Below are 20352 nucleotides of genomic sequence, written 5' to 3'. Positions count from 1 at the left end.
TATATGTGACATATAGTGTCACATAAATAAGAGCTTGAAAGTACTTCTATGAAAAACGACTACTTCACTGGTTCTTATTGCAAGTGCCTAACCACCGAAATTTTCTCTATTCTCAGATTTCAAAATTCTCATTAATATATTTTCATAATGATTATTCATTAAGTGTGCTATAAATGGTTTGGGTAAAAGAAAGTTTGGAGGGGCGCCTGGGTGGCTCAGTGGGTTGGGCTCAGTCCTTCAGCTCAGGTCATGATCTCAGGGTCCTGGGATCGAGTCCCGCATTGAGCTCTCTGCTCAGCAGAGAGCCTGCTTCCCTCTCTCTCTGTCTCTGCCTGCCTCTCCGTCTACTTGTGGTCTCTCTCTGTCAAATAAATAAATAAAATCTTAAAAAAAAAAAAAAGAAAGTTTGGAAAAGTGACAATAAGAATCAATATTGAAAACTTTGCGGGAAACGAAAAAATACTCTGCAAGAGAACATTGCTGATCCTGCCCCCTGCTATCCATGGCCCTGCCCATCTGCGAACCATGAACCTCAAAACACTCCCAAAGTCCTGAGTAACTTCTGATTTGCAGCCACTTTTCTCAAACTTGAATTTGACTTTCTTAGCCACCCCCCTTATTTCCCATTATCTGTTTTGTCCTGATCTTGCCATTCTTATTTGACACATTTTTCTTCCTCTCTCTGATTCCAAAATCTCCATTCTGACCCTGTGATTCTAAAACCTTTCCAGTAATGCAGAGTTCACCTGACCCCTACAACCTTCCTGGAACTGAACCACAGCCCAGGGGACAAATGGAGGCTCCTCACTCAGAGGTGGCTAAAAGCCAAAAAACTCTTTTTAACCCCCCAATTTTTTTCCTGTTTACACACTTTGCACTCATCTTTAGAGAGCAAGAACACCCATAAATAATTGGAGACATTTTTGTGTTCGCTACTCAGATGACAAATTTACAATGACATGAGAAGAAGTTTGTTTAAATGAGAGAGAATTCTTGGTGTACCCAGCTAACACTTGTGCTGAATGGTCTGCATCTCCATTTGGAAAACTGACTCGCAGCGTTATGTGAAGGAGAAAGTGACCAAGTGCGTGAATGTAGTACTTGGGTGACCCTTTAGTCACTGCCACTTTAGAAGTTACTTGAAACAAAGTAGGTAGGACATGCAATTTGTGTTTGTTCTACTCCAGTCAAATGTCCAAATATTTGGTCAGAGAAAGCTGTTAAAGAGATATACTGAACTGTTCTCTTAAATCAAGACTTTCTACAACTTCAGAATTCAGACACTCAACTTTTTATCACCAATGACAGGTGAAGGTGATTTACCTAATGGATAAAATTACACACTTTTACCACTAAAATTGAAACTGCAAGCGAAAAACAAGTGTGTTGCATATTTATTTGAGCCAGCACAATATATTAAGTTTAAACTACCAAGCAGGGGCGCCTGGGTAACTCAGTGGGTTAAGCCTCTGCCTTCAGCTCAGGTCCTGGTCTCGGTGTCCTGAGATGGGGCCCCGCATTGGGCTCTTTGCTCAGCGGGGAGCCTGCTTCCTCCCCTCTCTCTGCCTGCCTCTCTGCCTACTTGTGATCTCTGTCAAATAAATAAATAAAAACTTCAAAAAAAAATCTGTCAAGTAGAAGAAACATAGAAAATGCAAACTAAGAATTCTAAGATTAAGAGAATCTCAGACTTCAAAGGACTGTAGTTAGGTGAAGGGAATGAAGTCACAATTTCTCGAAAAGTCACAGGTTTTCAAAGGTCTAAGTCACCACTTAGGCTCCTGAGGCTATTGTTGATTGGCGAATTTCAGCACAGGTCTGAGATTTCAATTATCTGACATACCAGTGTCTTTGACTTTCAAGAAAATTTGCTTGAATCAGCAGAATCTTATATTTGAAAAGATGCCTAGAACCTTAACATTTAGGAAAAGAAGTGGAACCCAGAATCAGGCGGAATTTTTAGTTATGTATGAGGCCTGATTCTGTGCAGTATATAAATCTAGCTGAGTCTGTAAAAGGATCCTCTTTTACAAAACCTCACATTTAAACCTGAGAATAAATGAGCGTTGGATACTCCAATATTTTCACAGACCTATGCCTCCTGTCCAAACTCATGTCCCTTGACTGAACCCTTCCACTTTAACACAGAAGACTTCAAGTATGTATCTCATTTACTTGATTAATGGCTATAGCTGCCTCGACATAGTCCTTTAAAAATAATAAAAGGTTATTTCGCCTGCTTTTTATATCACTGTTAAAAATCCATATTTTTGAAAAAAGGACAGAGATAGTATTTTAGTTTAAAAAATGCATATGTTCCTTTTTTTTAATTAAAGATTTTATTTATTTATTTGACAGAGAGAGAGAGATATCAAGAGATCGCACAAGCAGAGGAGGCTGCAGGCAGAGGGAGAGGGGGAAGCAAACTCTCCACTGAGCAGGGAGCCCAAAGCTGGGCTTCATCCCAGGACCCTGGGATCATGACCTGAGGCTAAGGCAGACTCAACCGATGAGCCACCCAGGTGCTCCAGTTCTTCAGTTTCTAATTGTGTAAAAAGAAAAAAAAGAAAAAAAAGATAAACCACTGGAGCACCCTTGCTTTAGAGAAGCAATGTTATCTTTATGCACAAAGAGAAGAAGATCCTAAACTTTAGCGGGTATAGTCATTTCCTCTATATATAGCACTTGGTGAATAATATTTCAGGATTCAAATAATACAACAACAACAAAAAAGACAATGACAAATTGGACTGGAGAGTGTGATACTTCTTAAATTTGAAAACTACTGGGATGTGCATTCTGAAGACTATCATATTTATAACAAAATAATGAAAAGGTGTTTGAACCCTTGAAAGTTCTGAAATTGCTCTCACAGTCTACATGCCGGCTGTTCAGAACTACTTGTAGCTTCCTGAAGATCTCTTACTTGGGCTCTTCAAAGTGTTCAGGATAATAATGTCCATATAATATTAACAATTCCGCAGAGATCCTAGAACCCCCAGGAATCCTGATCTGACCTCTTTGTCTGCCCTGGGATCGCCTCCTAGGAGAGACCCTAGAATCTCTCTCCTAGAGAGACCCTACCACCAAACATCAGTGTATCCCTTTTTTGTATCATTTACTTCTCTGCATTATAATTGCCTGTGTGACCCTCCTTCCTACTAGTTTGTAGGGTTTTCTTGAGGAAACTGCCCATGTGATGTTAATCTTTGATCCCCTCTATCAAATAAAGTAACTGGCACATAATAAATGCACAGTTGTTGATGTCACTTGAAAAAAATACTACCTTTCTAGAAACAAACTTTTTCTTTTCTTTTTGCATTTGCTTATTTTCTTCTGTATCTAAAAGAACTCACAGACTGCTGTAGACAGGTGTGCTGATGTGAAAGCAGACGATATATACAGACTGTGCATGCTTTCTGAGAGCTGCCCATGAAGCAACATCGTGGTCCTATTGCTTTTCTACATTTTGATTGCCTCTGGCTTTAGTAAAACTATCACACTGTTAAAACAACTAAAGGAAGAAGAGATATGTTATTTCTCAAGCTATTTCATGAAGATAATATATTTTCATATACATTTTACAATTTATAAAGGATTCTTAACAGGATGAATACCTTAAGGTTTAGGATAAATACAATTAAATTCTCCCTGGCATTCATTAAAAATAAAATCAAATACTGAAGAATGATAGTGGTGTTTGTTTTATCCCCAATGACCTTATTAATCATAATATGCATCTGGAAGTAATATGGAGGTGTGACATGGAGGTATTTCTCCACATGACTGATTTTTTTTCTCAACAAGATATTCTTCTGATATTGTGGTGTATGGTCATGAAATTTCAATACTGAGCTAAGAGGAAAAATTGAGTTCTTAATTCTTATCAAATAACTAACTTGGCAGCAGTTTTTAATAATTTACCTCATCTTTCATGATTTTAGACTGAAAGCTTTCTTTACCCTGTTAAGCTACATATGAAAGAAAGACACATTGGTTTGATTCATCCTAATTCCCCAGGACTCAATATATTATTTTTGCAATTTCATACAGCAGAGATGTGGAAATTGCCAAGAAGAAGTACAAGGAGAAAAATTTATCCTAGACTGGATAATACCGATAACAGAAAACAGGCCAATTCCAAACATCTATTGCTTTGTTCTGCACAGATCAAGCTGACTCCAAAATTAACTATAAATTCAAGAATGAAGTTTCTCACATTTGAGAGTTCATTGTGATGTTAAATGCAGTGTTTAATTTAGTGCACAATCCAATAAAATACTAAAAGGCGAGTAATGTAATTTTCTTCCCTGAAGTGGAATTCAGCCACTAAACCAACCAGAAAACTGGAGGCACGATGACATTGTCAATGACCCCAAAACGATTGCGCTTCTGGTTCAAGTAATATGTAATGCTGGTGTTTAACCTTATTGAGAATGTTGGTCAGTACTTACACTGGCTTTCCATTATCTGTGTTTTAACAGCTGGAATTTCTGCCTGAGTAATGTGGCTTAAATTTAGAAGACATCACTAGCATTAGTAGTGTGGCCTACACTTTTTGTTTCAGTGTGGTAAGAAGAAGTTTTTCAATAGGTTCTCCTGTGCTTGAGAGAAAGCAGGACGTGCACAGTTTGCAAAGGTAGGCAGATACATGGGCTCTTCAGAAAAAAAAGTTTAAAGAATAAATGATGTGTCTTTCCAGGAGAATTTTCCCCTTCAGGCCTTGAGGAGAGCGCTTGGAACCCAGCAAGACTGCTGTAAGCTATCTTCAAGAGGTGTGAGTTATTGCGTATCAGGTGTTAAATGGGATACCAATTAAATGAAATGAGAGTTTCCCATAAATGAGTCGGTGTGGTGAACTATTTTTGCCCTGAGTGTCAATGGTAAATTCTGAAAGATGTCAGAAAAAATCTACGGCATTACAAATACTATAGGACAAAAAACCCCCTATTTTATTTTATTACTACTTCTAATGATTAGAGAAAAAGTCATAAAATATACAAGGCATATAAACATGTATCCGTCAAAAATAAACAATAAAGATACAATTTTGATAAGTAAATGTCTAGAATAAATACCTTATCATGCACTTCAGTTCTTTACATAACAGCTATCTAATAACCTGTAGCAAAATAATTTTGAAAGTGACTCACTGCACAATTTTTTCTTCTCTTCTGCCAATCAATAAAAACGTGTTAAATAACATTTGGAACATTTCCCAAAGACTGAATAAACTAGCAGAAAAAAATACAAAATGGGAGTGAAATTTTAAGTCAACATCTTGACACTAATAGTTTTGCATTTTAATTTTTTTGACATTTTTAATCTCTAAAACACAATGTCATATTTGCATAACTCTTTAAAATGTAGAAACTACTCTTGCATATATTGTTTCACCTTCAAAATAAGACCATGAGGTAAAATAGAGTCAATAATACTGTTCACAAATATTATTTTCTTTTCATAGATGAGAAATTAGAGCCAGGGTGAGGCTTAGCAATTTTCAAAGAGTGTCTTCTAACTTAACTCTATGTTCATTTTACATTTAGTATTATCCATCCTACTTACCATTGTAGACGGAGAGCGGGATATATGTTTGTGCTGCTGTGCATGGCTGAGTGTCTTGTATGAGGTAATTAAGGTATAGTCAGGGTTTGAAAATATGTATTAAGATTTTTTTAAAGAAGAAAATATTTATCATTATCATTATTATCAATATTTATCATTATTTATATCATTATCATTATTTATCATTTATCATTATCATTATCTATTTATTAAATTATATGTTCAAATGTTTTATTTCCTGTAACATTATTTGAATCGCTTGCAGATGCTATCAAACATTTTTTAAAGGCATATATGATACATCTACAGTAAAATTCTAAATCAATTGTCTTGTGCTGATTTGTAAATAAATATTTGCTTAAATCGGTATTTGTGGGTAAAATAAGCTTTGCCCCACTTTCGTGTTTCCTTTGATTACTTCACAGTTCCAGTCTCCTCACTCTCATCTTACGCCAATAGTCTCTTAAATTCTACACTATTAGCCCTGTCTACCAGAAACGTACGCCTGGTGTACTAACAGTACTGGAAACAAATACTCTTTAAATGTTAATTATTATGTTGTCCTGAAGCCTGCTTTTATTAGAAAATAGCATCATCCTCGCTGCCGACCTCTTCCTCACCACCCTCTCAAATATAATCATGTCACTCTCTCTCTGGTACTTCCTCGCTGTTATAATATCTCACCTTTACAATATCTCTACAGCTCTGCCTTGGGCTCTCTGCCTTCTGACTCCCACCATCCCATCAAAACTCCAGCAGCACAAGCTGGCTGACTTTCTTTAAAAGTTGTATGCCTGATAACACCCTCTGCTCTTCCATTAAACTTTCCCTTTGGGAAAAGGGAACTCAGTTCTTCCTACTCTCTAGAATTCCTATTCTCCTCCCTATATAATGAGGAAACGATGCTGAAAAATGACTTTGCTGATATTCTGAGAGACTTTACCAAATGAAATTTCTCCCATAGGCTATGCTACCTATCTCTTTTAACATTATTTCCATTGCACTGTGAGTACATACATACGGGTAATTCGCAAGCATTTAAGAAGCCTACTAGATTCCAAGCATTCAAACAATACTGAATTTAGGAAACATGATGCATGCGACTGTTTTGGGACCCCATAAAAATTAAGCAAAAACACCCCTTCTAATTGTAAATTTCACAAATAGAAAGCCAAAATCAACAGGTGACTACAACTAATATACTAGTTAATTTTGTTTCATGAAACAATATATTAACTGCACTTCAATGGCAGAAATAAAGTCTTTATGCTATTTAATAAACTACTAGGAAAAAAGAAGGAGGAGAATGAAAGCAGGAATAGGAATAAGAATTGAAGTAAGAGTCGAAATGTTTTTACAAAGAGAGCTAATACCAAGTGAAGATAAGAAAGCCTCTGATTTGATCTATGGCTTAAGTCCCGTAACCTCTTTCAACCTCAATTTCAACACTTGAGAAAAAGAAGAAACAATATTTCTGTGTTTCTCCCTCCTATGACTGCTGTGAGCATAAGAATAAATATTTTAAAAAATTTAAGAATTAGAAAATTTGAATATGACCTAACTATATAGGAAGCTAAAACCGACCTATTACAAATCCAAGGGTTGGCAACCAGCTCTTTTATATCAAACACAGTGGTGCATAATACTGATTTCATTCTGTATTATTTTGTTTTTGTTTTGTTGTTTTGCAGTTAACTTTAAAACCTTATTTTATATGATGAGAAGCCATAAGTATAAGAATGCACGTTAATATGGATAGTATTTCAAAGACCCGTGGATAAATGATGGATTATTCAATAAATGGTGTTTGGACAACTGGAGTGCCATATGGAAAAAAAAAAAAAAGTTTGATTACTACCTCATGTCCCATAGCCCTGTAGCCAAATTCCAGATTGATCAACAATTTAAACATAAGAAATAGGATTATACAAGGAATAGAAAAAGACATAAAAATTTTGTATGAAATCTTGAATGTGGAAAAGGTCTTTTAAAACAAGACACAGAATCTTGGAGACATCAAAGAAAGACTGATGAATAATAGAGCTTAATGATTTTGAGAAAAAAAATCTGACATGGGGAAAAACCATAAACATTTTTTCGGCCAAAAAGAGGCTTTCTTCTTTCCTTATTATATAATGAACTCCCAGGAACCAATAAAGATCACAAAACAAATTTATAAAAATAGTCCGGGCCCACAGAAGTACAAAATAGTCTTGGAATATTCTTTTTATTCTAAGAAGCAAAGAAGCTATGAGAACTATTAGAGTTACATCACGAAGACTTAGAAGAGGTATGTCAGCTGGAAGAGGTACCTGCAGGACAAAGATGGTGCAATCCATTTTTTAAATAAAAAGAACTGCAACGGACTGAAATAACCCTAAGAAAATAGAGAGATGGCTGCTGAAATATTTGCTGGGCATACCCTATAAGGCCACATGAGAAAATGTCATATTATAATTAAATATCTTGTTCTGAAATTAAGAAATTTGGTATTTTAATTATGTGAAAAGTCAGCAGAGCCTGTCTTCTAATAATTATAACATTGGTTGTAATTTGATTCATTTACCTTATGATGATCTGTATTTGATTCCGGAAAAGTCAAATTTAATTAGAAAATTTATCACAGTATGTCTGGTCAATCCCTGCCTGGGACACCCAGTTAATCTGGTGCTAAATTTACAATGGATATTGCAACTGAAACACACCACTGTGTGTAAGTTACTAAGGTAGCTGACTTGGAATCTCTTTACATCAATAAATTATATAATACTCAAAGCAGGTCTACAGGTAAAGATGCAGAAAAAAAAAGTTTTGCTGTAATGGGCACCATGGTCTCTATTTCATAATTTTAGTTGCTTAATAAGATCCTAAGAATGTACCTACAAATGGTTATTTTTTGAGCAATTATGAACATCTATCCTATATAGAGATTTTAGCGCAAATCTAGCAGGAAAAAAATAGTGGTAGTAAATATTTGTACAATATAAGCAGGGTTTAATTTCTGATATTCTCTATATACTATATAATAAAATAACTGATACAGCATAAATGAGCAATTAAACTGGGTCTGTTTCTTAGATAAAATACATGGTACTTATATTTTAATTCATATACATGTGTATATAATCATCCACATATATGACAATAAAAGTATATATCAATATGTGAAATATGAAATATTAACATCAACTACTCTGTTAATGATAACATCAAAACTGTAAAATAGGAGGATGCTAAAAATAATCATGAATAAAATTTCATGCATATTTTTAAAAAATTTAACTGAAAGAGGCAGGTGATTATTTAGACATTTCTATGGAAAGAAAAGATCCATCTTGACTCAAGTTAACTTTAAGATCTGGACTTCTCTTCTGGACTGCTTTTCCCCACCTTCTCTGGGGCTGACTACTCTCACTGTTATTCTGACCACCCACAATGAAGCAAGAATCAAAATTCTTTTCTGAGGACAAAGATGCTTTTTATAAAACTATGAATATCTACTTTTCATGGGGAGGAAGTCATAGCCCCTTTTTAGTCTACAGACAGCCTTTGGAGCAATTCCTCATTTCTGAACCCCTGTTCCCTTTCACTTGGACACATTTGAAAACTCTTCAATCTTCTGAGTGTTCCCACTGCTGACTGAGTCAAACATGATCACAAAGGATCATAGTCCTGTGTGGAGAAGAAAGAAAAGAATTGCTGGTAAAGGAAAAATCAATTCACCATCTGCACAGTAAGAACGGGACAGCTGCAGGGAAAGGGACGCTCCCTAACAGCTGATTTGTCATTCAGTCCTGGTTGGACCCAGACAGCTCTTGGAGTTAACGGTGTCAACAAAGGGAATTCTGGAAAATAGGGCTAATGAGTAGTCTTTCATGGTTATCGGAGTCTAGGTTAAGGGATTCCTGGTTTCTTTTCTTAGGGGCGTAGGAAATATGCATATGGGGGATTATTTCCTCATTATGCTATTCTCATACAGTTAGAGAAGAATATTCCAAAATTATTTTCAAAGCTAATAATCATTAAACCCTTTCTGGTTTTATGATGTCCAGGCTACAGCCTAATTTGCTATATACTTGAAACGGGAAAACCTGCTCCATGACATAGTCATTCTCCCTGCATCTCATCCATCCCTTTTTCAAACCACAAAAATCAGCTTATTACACAAACACAAAAGGGAGGTGAGCATATCCTTAGCATGCTTCTTGCTTTTAATGATTCTTGTGGCAACTCATGCCTATGGATAGAGACAGAATAGAAATACAATCAAATTAAAAGGGACAACTAGCATTTTTCACTAGAATCCCATCATCTGTGATAACAGAATGGAGAATAAACATTGCGCCTAACGTACACACTCTATGGCGTCATCTCAGTGGGGGTCTTCTTCCAATGTTCACTTCGTTACTCTGTGTAGCACTGTGCTAGTCATTGAAAGGTTCATTCCTGCAGAGCCCTTAGGATACAAAACGTTTTTACCTAAATGGTCTCCTTCATTGCTTATTACAAATCCTTAAGATAGGTATTTAAATGTACAGTGATTCTTCAAAGAACATCACAAGATGAGAACAATGTCTTTCAGGCTCTAGATATAGAAATATAATTACTATAATGAGTGCATCGGCGTGAAAAGTGCTATAATGAGGTACACACTCTGATGACAACATCAACTTGGAAATTAATTTTAGTCCTGGGGGCAGAGTGGTCTGGGCTGAAAGACGGACTGGTAATACCCTGAAATGTTTTTCCCAGGGAAACAAACAAACAAACAAAAAATAGTTAGGATTTATATTGGGAACACTTTCGATGTCTCCGATATTGTTCCAAGAACGTTGCTTACTTGTTTATTAGTTCATTGTCGCTACAACCTTATGAGACTGGTATTTTTACCCAATTTTACAAATAAAGGTTCCAAGGCTCAGAGATATAAAGAGACAGACCCAAATTCATACAGCTAGAAACAGAAAGGCTGAATTCCGAAGCCCCTCAACCACTCTTCTATAGGAAGACTCTGAAAGGAGGAACAAACATTTCAAGATGAAGAGATGGGGGTAAGAAAAGAGTGAGTGGCCCTGATTGACTGTCACCAGAATCGCACTGGGGAAGTTTAATGAGCGGGAGGGACAGAAGACAGAAAGTGGGTTAGAGGCAGACTGTGAAGGGCACGGGCTGTCTGAGATGAGGCACTCCGGCGGCCTTCATTCCATGGGCAACGGTACATCGTGAACGTTCTGAAAAGACTTATTGTTTCGGGAAGTTAATCTGACAGCAGAGATAAAGCCAGACTGAAGAGCCAGTGAGACCCTAAGGAAACGAGGAGAAGCAGTCAGGGGTAAGAATAGTCCTGGCAGAAGGAAATAGAAAGAGGAGTGAATTGGAAAGGTAGTTTAAAGACACAGCCAAAAAAAAAAAAAAAAAATCACATAGCTCCTGATTCAACTTGGGGGAGAAAGCTGGGTTAACAACACAACACTGAGGTTTTTAAGCATGGGTGAGAGAGAAAAGAGTAATATCTTAACTGTGCTGAGGAGCAGAGTAGGAAAATATGAAAGAAAAGATTTCTAAGGAATCCTGGCAAATCTGGCAAATCTCACTCTAGGAATGTTTGATTTACTGATTTGGATACTTTTTAAACAACAGGAGATACCAGAAACTTGATAGGAGATATCAAAAGGTATGTTAGAACTAGGAATTCAGGTCTGTGAATGAACACATGAGGGCACTAACACACGAGGGCGGTTCCTACTGGAAAGTTAAAGGAATGAGATGCTGCTGGTGGTGGTGCCAGTGAGAGCTGATGACTCCCTGACGGTCCCTATTTGTCAAGCACTGTTCTAGGTGTTTTACTTGTATTAGTCCAATCTTCACAATGACCCTATACATGGAATACTACTATATAAGCTCATTTTATGGAGGAGGACATCGAGGCATGGAGAGGAAGAGTGCCTTGCACCAAGTTACACAGACAATAGGAGACTGGGATTTTAAGTTACGCCCCCCCCATACACACACCCACACTGTTTGGGTTGAGCACTTCCAGAGAGAAAAAGAGAGGTGTGAAAGATACAACTCAAACTGGGGGTGGTGTTTTGTTCTGGAAAAGGGAATCAGACTGGGAAAAGGTTGAAAAAAATACTTTTAATTTGACTCTGCTTTTTATTTTTAAACTCTTTACAGAGGAAAAGGCAGCAATTTGTAAGGGTTATAAATGACTGAAAAAATATCATTGCTATGGAATCAATATATCATTATGGAGGAAAATGTAGACTATTAATAAATAAAGGTTGCAAATGATGACTCTTCATAACCCTAGTATCTGGAGAACCACTGCTGAAGCTGCGTTAGACTTCCATCCAGTCTTTATAGCATCTCTGATATGCAATCTCACAGAGCCCATGTTACGCTGGGTTTACATGGATGTCAAATATTACATTCTATCTGTGTTCCTCCAACAAATATTTTTCATTCTCTAGTTCTACAATATTTTCGGTTCAGAACATCTTCTGTAAGCCCCGAGGTTCATGGATTCTTATTTACACATCGCTGGAGTGAAGCGGAGTCTACAGGCCTGGTATGACTTGAAGTGAGGGGAGCCATTCCCCATTAAGTCTTTCAGGGTCCTCTGGACTCCTGTCACTTGTCCTCCCACACATCTAGCTGACCCAAATGTTACAGGATCTCAACAGTGATTTAGCCACCTGAGGGGAAGGGACTGGAAGGGAGTCCTGTAGCAAGTCCCAAAAGGAAAACAACACGGGTGCAAGGCTTGTTGACTTGTGCTTTCCCCCTCCTGTGTTTGCTAAAGCTGCCACCCTGCGGGTCAGTTGTTTTGTGTGTATTTGTTTTGTTTTGTTTTGTAGGCTTTCTGCATAAAACTTTATGGTTAGGCCAGGCTCTAATGTCCTGCAAGTAATGGGTTTCACCTAGCCGCCTTCCTGTTCCCAGCAAGGTCCTGAGAGTTTGCCAGAAAAATCCCATAAGAAGGCACTGTGCTGTTGAGTGGCACTATTCGACCCTAAATGCTTTCCTCCAATCTGGTTCTGTATCATAGATAATAAAACATTCTTGGACCTTCTAGCATATGATAGCCTCCTCCTCAGGAGCATACACTGAGGCAAGTTTTCTGCTTTGGTAAAATCCTTTTGGTAATTTCAATAGGTAATCAGCAAATATGTGGTTCCTGAGTGGTAAAAGGAGTAGCTTATTATAATTTTTGTTTTCAGTTTGGATCCAATCAAGTGACCAAAAAATGATACAGTGGATTAAACAGGGGATGTTCAATATAAACCATGATGAAGTGATGACAAGAGAGTAAGTATGACGAAAGGAAGCCTGAGGAAGGAAAACCCTAGGAGGGGAGATTCACACCTCACTAGAGAAAGTGTGCTTTCCCACCACTGGATGGAGGAGTAACTTGTGCTGTTGCCAGGTCTGAAAGGGGTTCACTGTCCCCAGGCAAGAGCAGTAACGCTTGGGCCCACAGAGAAAGTCATGTATGCACGGGGCATCAGGGGAACACTTGAACAGATGCCCTGTTGGAGAGGCCTCCCTCTACAGAACCTAGCATGCCTTCAGGGTGTGAACTGGGTGGTTCTGTGGATGACCAGCCCACTGGCCCCGCATGGTGAGGAAAGGGAGCGGGGGAGGCAGCAATCTGCCCCCTCTGGGGTGCAGCCCATGTGCTCCTGGGCTCCCCTGCTGCGTCTGCTGGACTTGAGAGCTACGGCCAGGTGCTGCAGAAATTTGTGTCCATGGGACACCTCACACTTAGAAAACAACAGGGTCTGGACAATAAAGAAAAAGTACTAGAAACCTGGCGAAGGAAGGAACCAGATTAGAACCAAAGACCACCTCTTCCTTCTGGAATGTTCCTTAGTGCCATCTACTGACAAGGGTTAGCAACTGCCAGCTTAAAGAAAACTGTCTGGGAACTAATTACACCAGCAGACTCCCTTCACCTTTTTCCTACAATATAACCTAGTCATAGGAGTGACATCACATCACCTTTGTCATATTCTATTGGGTAGAAGCAAGTTACAGGTCCCTCCCTACCCCCAACTCAAGGGGAGGGGATGATACAGGGTCTGAGTCCTCAGGCTCATCTTGGAATTTGGCTCACCACAATCTGCATTATTCATAATCACCAAAAACTGGAAATGGTCCAAGTGCCCCTCAGTATGAGAATGGATAAGCCAACTAGGATATATTCATGCTATGGAAAATGCCTCAGCAATGAAGGGGGACAAAGTACTAACAAACACACTGCGGGATACAATCTCAAATGCTTTATGCTAAGTGACAGAAGCTGATCTCAGAATCTGCCTACTGTATGATTCCATTTAAACTGTGTTCTCAACATTACAAAACTATTAGAACAGATAACAGGTCAGTAGCTGTCAAGGGCTGGGGATGGGGGCAGAGAGTTGACAGCAAATCACTGTCAGTGGGGGTACCTGTGTCTAAAATTCACAAGATAAATTTAGAATAAGTTTATCAAACAAAAGTGAATTATATTGATATAATATTAAATTCTAATAATACTTTAAAGAAACACACAAAAAAGGTTGAATTTTTTTTTTATTTCCATCAGAAAGAAGAGTTCCTTGTTCCATGTACTACTGTCAGGATTCTGCTGACAGTAATAGAAATGATAACCTCTTTCCTTAGAGATACTTTGACATTCATATAGAAATCATAATTCATAATTAAGACTTAAGTGCAATGGAAATCCAAAGGAAATGTAATTAATTCTACCAGGTGGAGGTTGAGATAAACATCAGAGGAGCTGATGTGTAAACTCAGCCCTGAAAAATAAGTTAGAATTGTCTCAACAAAGAATAAAGATAAGCTATTCAAGCCAAGGGATCAGCATGAACAAAGACATGAGCAAATGATTGAATACAGAGTCTGAGACATGGCACATACTGTTGTGATCGCCTCATTGGTCTCTTAGGGTGAGGTGAGTCATAAAAGTAGGGTGGACCTACCTCCTTTCTCATCCAGAAGATTCTCCTTCCTTAGTCAACCTGAATTTTCAAAGTTTTATTATGAAAAGAACTGCTTCTTTGCAATGTCTCTAGGACATTATCTCATGGGGGTATAGCAGGTGTAGAAAATGTGGATGTAGGGTGCTGGACAGAGGTCATGCCTGGGGATAAGATGCGGGAGTCATCAGTCAGAAAGCCACGTAATCTGGCAAGCAAGGTATTAGAAGAGACTTAAATTACAGATGAGGAAACCAAAATTCAAATAGGTGAAGTACTGATGGAGGTAGTAGGCAGCAGAACTCAGATTTGAAACTGCATCTGTCTAGTTCAAAGCCTACATTCTTTTCATTATATCATTTTACCTCCAGAACCATAGTGACCTGGACAACGCCTGCGCAGTTAATTAAGGACTGAAAGTGATTGGACCACACGTATACAAGCTCATCTGAATAACAATTGTGATAACCAACATCTTCTAAATGTCTCTAATGATATTCAGCAGTTTGAAAGGTCCACTGGAGAAAGCCAAAGGTTCAAATGAACAAGGATTAATAAATCATAGAGGTAGATACACAAAGATCAAACTCGTTTGTGGTTGTATTTTGTCAATGTCATGGCAGTGAGGTCTCTGCTGTTTCAAGAAGGTAGTAAAATCTGAAGAGATTGAAGGATTAGAGCAAAGGGATGATGTCTATGGAAGGAAGCAGAGGATGAAAGTCAAGTTGAGAGAGTATGAGCGGCGGAGGGCCCAGATTCATGTAGATGATGCCTGTTTAGACTCAGTTATTACCACCATCATTAAACTCTTTATATGGCACTCGATGGTTAACAAAATGCCCTAAGACAGAATGTCATGAAGCAAAGCAAAGTACAGCATAATGCAAAAAACTTACCATGAAGTCCAAGTCTGTATACTTATTGTGCAGCATTAAGAAGCAATTTACCTTCTTTTTACTTTCCTTATTTGTTATATGAGAGTGATTATTCCTCCCTTGTGGGAAGTTAGGAGCTCAAAGCAAAGGAACAAAAACATCTGGCACGTGGCATGTACTCAATACACAGTCATTACATTTATTAAGATTCTTACTGGGATGATCTGATATTCACAATAAGACTGTGAAGAAGATGATATTATTTCATTGCTATGTAATTTTAAATTAGAAGTGACCCTTTATCTCATCTTACAAATGAGAAAATGGGGAATTATGCAGGAAAACAAACTTTCCTGAGGACTCTGGATGGGAGGAAACTATACCTTGTTAATGCTGCTCCAGAATTTTATTCGGGAAATAAAGCTGAATCTACATATTGATCCCTCAATCTACACAGACTACAAAAGTTGGACAAATGTTTCAGGTGTGAAAATATGGATGGACATATAAAAAGCATATTTAACATTTAAATCTTGAGTCTCTTATATTATTTTTTTCTTTCTTTTCTTCTTCCTTGTTTTCTTCATTTTCTTTCATATTCACCAAAATTATGAATAAAGAGATTCACCATCTCTTTATATATAATCCAACACACCGAGAATCCTGTATTCCTATGGAACTTTTCCACTACTCCTTACCTTTCTCTGCCTCGTTGTTTCATCTACACAAGCAAATTTTCAGGAAAAGATACCCACAACATTAAAGAATTTTAAAAGTTAACACAATAAATGGGTAAAATTTGAGTCTACTTATTTTAAATATATCTCCCTTTGGGAAGTGAAACCTGAGAAAATTCAATTTACCAGATTGGAATAAGCAAGTCATTTTAATTAAGCCAATATTTTAATTAGACCACCAAATTTAGCTCTACGTACATCTGTTCCATATCATGCTCGTGAATTAGCAGTATAGCACGTGATTAAATTTGTAACTAATTTAAGTTGACTACACTAATAAAATTCAAGTTAGTTGTAAGGAGCCAACATATTACTTAATCACCTAATGTTACTCAAATGTCTTCGTGAAAACATTCTTGAAAATAAGAAAAACCCACCAGGTTAGCACATTTTCTCCTAACAGTTACTAAGTTTCAATGAATGTCAAACATATCTTTAGAGTTAGAGAATTTTATTAACATCTTAAGGTGTATTTTTTCAAAAATTCTTCAGATTCTTTCAAGAGAATATTTAAAAGCTGAATCCATTTCACATCATTTCCAACCTAAAGCAGGCTAATGTAGCTACCACAAAACATCTACCATTACCCAGCAGCCATCACATAAGGGAAAGAGATCATCTCTAGCTGTCAGAGTACTATAAATGTGAAAAGTGATAAACTATGAAAACATTAAGTTTTTGGCATGAGGTACAAAAGTCCTCATGCAGAAAGTCTCTTTTTCTTTGTGATGGACTTACACTGTGGATACTGTTCATCATGTTGTCAGTGTCCTTTACATACAGAATTATGTCATAATTTATCTCAAAGCTCAAAGATGGGAAAGGTCATAAAAGTAGCTACTTTTTGTTGCGTACTTACTTCACTATTGGGCTACATTTTTTTTTAATTTATATGTGACTTATATTCTACTTTTAGACTTAAAATGTTCTTATATTTATTTTTTAATGTATTTAATTCTCACGAATGACTATGACTTTGTAATGGGTAACCCTGTAAAATATCTAGTTAAGTTACAATGAAAAAAAAAAAAAGAAGAAAACTCAGGGATTCGTGAATCCAAAGCTCATACCACTAATCTCTGCACTATTCCTTCCAGTAAGACCTAATTCTTTCTTCATAGACTTACCTTGGTTGATAAGAAGATAAATATCATTATCAGGAACTATTAGTCTTACTGCCCTCCTTGCTCCCTCTTTCCCACCATCTCTTTATGTATAATCCAACCGTTCTCTTCCACTATTTTCCCTCCCAATTTTATTTCCGACCCTTATTTTAAGTTTTCTATCAGTTTTGAAAAGCAAAGAAAGGGGTCATACCAGCAGTGACAGATAATTATCAGTGATAGATACTTACTTTCTCCCAAACTGACTTGCATATTTTGTATTTGCTCTCTCATAAACTCCCTCAGCAAACCCATCTGGCAAAGGTCAAACAGCTCTTCACTGGCCAGCCAGAGACTTCATTTCAAGAGTAACTCAAAAATTCTACGCATCAATAAGATATGAAAAATGCTCCAACTTTATTAGTCATTAGGAAAATGAAGACTAAAACCACAACGTGATACCACCTCGTATGCGCCAAAATGGCTGAAGAAAAGACAATGCCCAGTATTGTCTGCAGAGCAGGGGGGAGCTGGAGCACTCACACTGCTGTAGGGCATGAAATCAGTACAATGACTGGAAACCAGTTTGGTGGTACTTACTAAAGCTAGACATATGTATCCACCACAATGCATTCATTCTACTCCCAGAAAATACTAAGGAAAAAACATAGGCCAATGTTTACCAAAGACATGCACAAGAATGTTCACAAAAACACAATAGCACAGAACTTAAATGACCCAAATAATCAGCAAAAGAAGAATAGGTAAATACACTGAGGTATATCTATACAAAGAAATACTATGCAGCAACAAGAACGCATGACCTCCAACTACACACAACACAGATTTATCTCACCACCCTACTAAGCAAATAAAGCTGCGCACACAAAAAATATATGTCATGTGATTCTATTTACATAAAATTCTAAAACTGGCAAAACTAATCAGTGGTGATGGAAGTCAGAATAGTGTTTATCTGCAGGGAATAGTAACTGGGAAGGTACAGAGCAGAGATTTTGGGGTGCCGGTGATGTTTTATTTCATGATCTGGATACTGGTTGTATAGACGTGCTCAATTTGTAAAAATTAATTGTGAGTATGATTTTTTTGATCTATACACTTTTCTGTATGCATTTTGTAAATTAACAAAAAAGCATACCTAAAAAATATCTCTGCTGTCCATGTCATGATGCCTAATTTCTGTTCTAAAGACCAGAGAAGGGTGCCTGGGTGGCTCAGTGGGTTAAGCCTCTGTCTTCAGCTCAGGTCATGATCTCAGGGTCCTGGGATCGAGCCCCGCATTGGGCTCCCTACTAGGCAGAAAGGGAGCCTGTTTCCCCCTCTCTCTCTGTCTGCCTCTCTGCCTACTTGTGATCTCTCTCTCTCTCTCTCTCTGTGTCAAATAAATAAATAAAATCTTTAAAAAATTAAAAAATAAATAAATAAAGACCAGAGAAGTAAAAACAAATATTATTATTTCATCACCAAGCATTTTCAAGAGTGAGCAAATCTACATAATGAAAAGGAAAAAGGTGTGGGAGAGGGTACTTAAAAATTGTATTTTATCAACGCTTCCACTCATTTCTCAAGCTGGACTTCTCAGTATCCTAAACAGTTTTACATCAAAGTAGGAATGTAACAAACCCATTCACCAACTCATTAGTCTACACGTCATTTATTCATTCCAAGGTTACTGGACGACTACTAGATTCTAAGCACTTACGGCTCTGGGGGCAGCTCCTAATTCTTCTAGTGCTTGGGCATCAAATGCAAATGCCTGCCAGGACCAGCAGGAGGTGACAGCTGGGCAAGAGTCTGGCCGCACGCCTGAGTGATGGGGATGGTGGAGCACTGCTGCTGGCATGGCCGCTGAGTGAGGGGTCCCGCAGCAACTACTCAGCACCAACTGGTTCTTTTCATGTCACTTCAAGAGGACTCACAATTTACAACGTGAAACCAACCAGTTTTCAAAAGTAGGCTCTTTAAACCAGAACAAACAAGAAACACTGGGACACACAGAGCACAGCTGGGAGCAGAATCAAGCATACGGCTGCCAGTTTCTAACAACTGATTAAACTAAAGGGACATGAATGCTTTACTGCTCCATGAGCCATGAGGAGCTCATTTGCCCTTTAGGTGCCCAACCACGCAAGCACCACATTCATTCTTTGATTCACTGTAGCCTCAGGGTGGACTCAGGGTTACAATAAAACACTTCATTTAGTACATTATGATTCGCACTTTCTATGAAATACTATGCAGCCATTTAAATGAATGAGATAGGATTATTATGTCCTAGCATATAATGAATGTCCATGAAATATTTTTGAGTTCAAATCAACAAAATCAGAACCTCAAGTGGAGCTTAACGTTTTTGTTTTAACCCATACACGTACCCATTCTTGGAAAATTCAGCATTCAAGTATGATCACAAAGGTGTCACGGAAGAGGTGGGCCAAAGCAGACATGGCAGCACTTTCACGTTGTTTTTTTTTTGTTGTTATTGTTGTTGATTTTTTCCATGTATTCATATTTTTACGGGGAAACAAAGCCCAAAGCTCTATAGCAGAGCTCTCTGCTCCCTGTGGATGGCCTGACATCAGCCTCTCCTGCTCTCTCATTTCCCAGGGGCCAATGGGGAAGCTGCTCAACCACACAGCATCACCCAACTTCTCTCTGCGCCTTCCCCTTGCTCACAGCACACAGAGCTGAAGAGAGAGGCTGCAAAGTAGAGAGCCACGATGTAAGTAAAGTGTGTCAGGCAGGCTGCCTTTCTAAGAGCTTTCATGGAATCATCCTCAGAGAAAAAGCAGCACAAGGAAACATTTTCCTTCCTACCAGATCATGGAAGACGCTCTCCTATTAGAAGTGACAGAAGAGAAGGACCTGAAGGAGCAATCCCTCTCTCGGCAGGCACTTTAAAATACCCGAGGGGTTTGAAACATCACAAAAATAATCGACTGCAAAGCTCCTGGTGAAAGCCCCACACTCACTTTTGATTTGCAGTAAATAAGGCAGAAGAAACAATGTACAGAATGACTGGAGGACCCAGCTGACAAAATGTTATCATTTCTTTTAAAATATT

General features: G+C 37.9%; 1 protein-coding gene across 1 annotated transcript in view; it reads right to left on the bottom strand.

Annotated features, from left to right (window-relative positions):
* The window catches only part of SEMA3E (semaphorin 3E), a 248975-nt gene that overhangs the window by 53806 nt on the left and 174817 nt on the right, over nt 1–20352 (bottom strand). The gene's annotated exons all lie outside the window — the stretch shown is intronic.

The sequence above is a fragment of the Mustela nigripes genome, chromosome 4 (genome assembly GCF_022355385.1).
Source record: "Mustela nigripes isolate SB6536 chromosome 4, MUSNIG.SB6536, whole genome shotgun sequence".
In the NCBI taxonomy this organism is placed as follows: Eukaryota; Metazoa; Chordata; class Mammalia; order Carnivora; family Mustelidae; genus Mustela; species Mustela nigripes.
The sequence above is the reverse complement of the archived record's forward strand: the minus strand, read 5'-3'. Positions and strand labels throughout refer to the sequence as shown.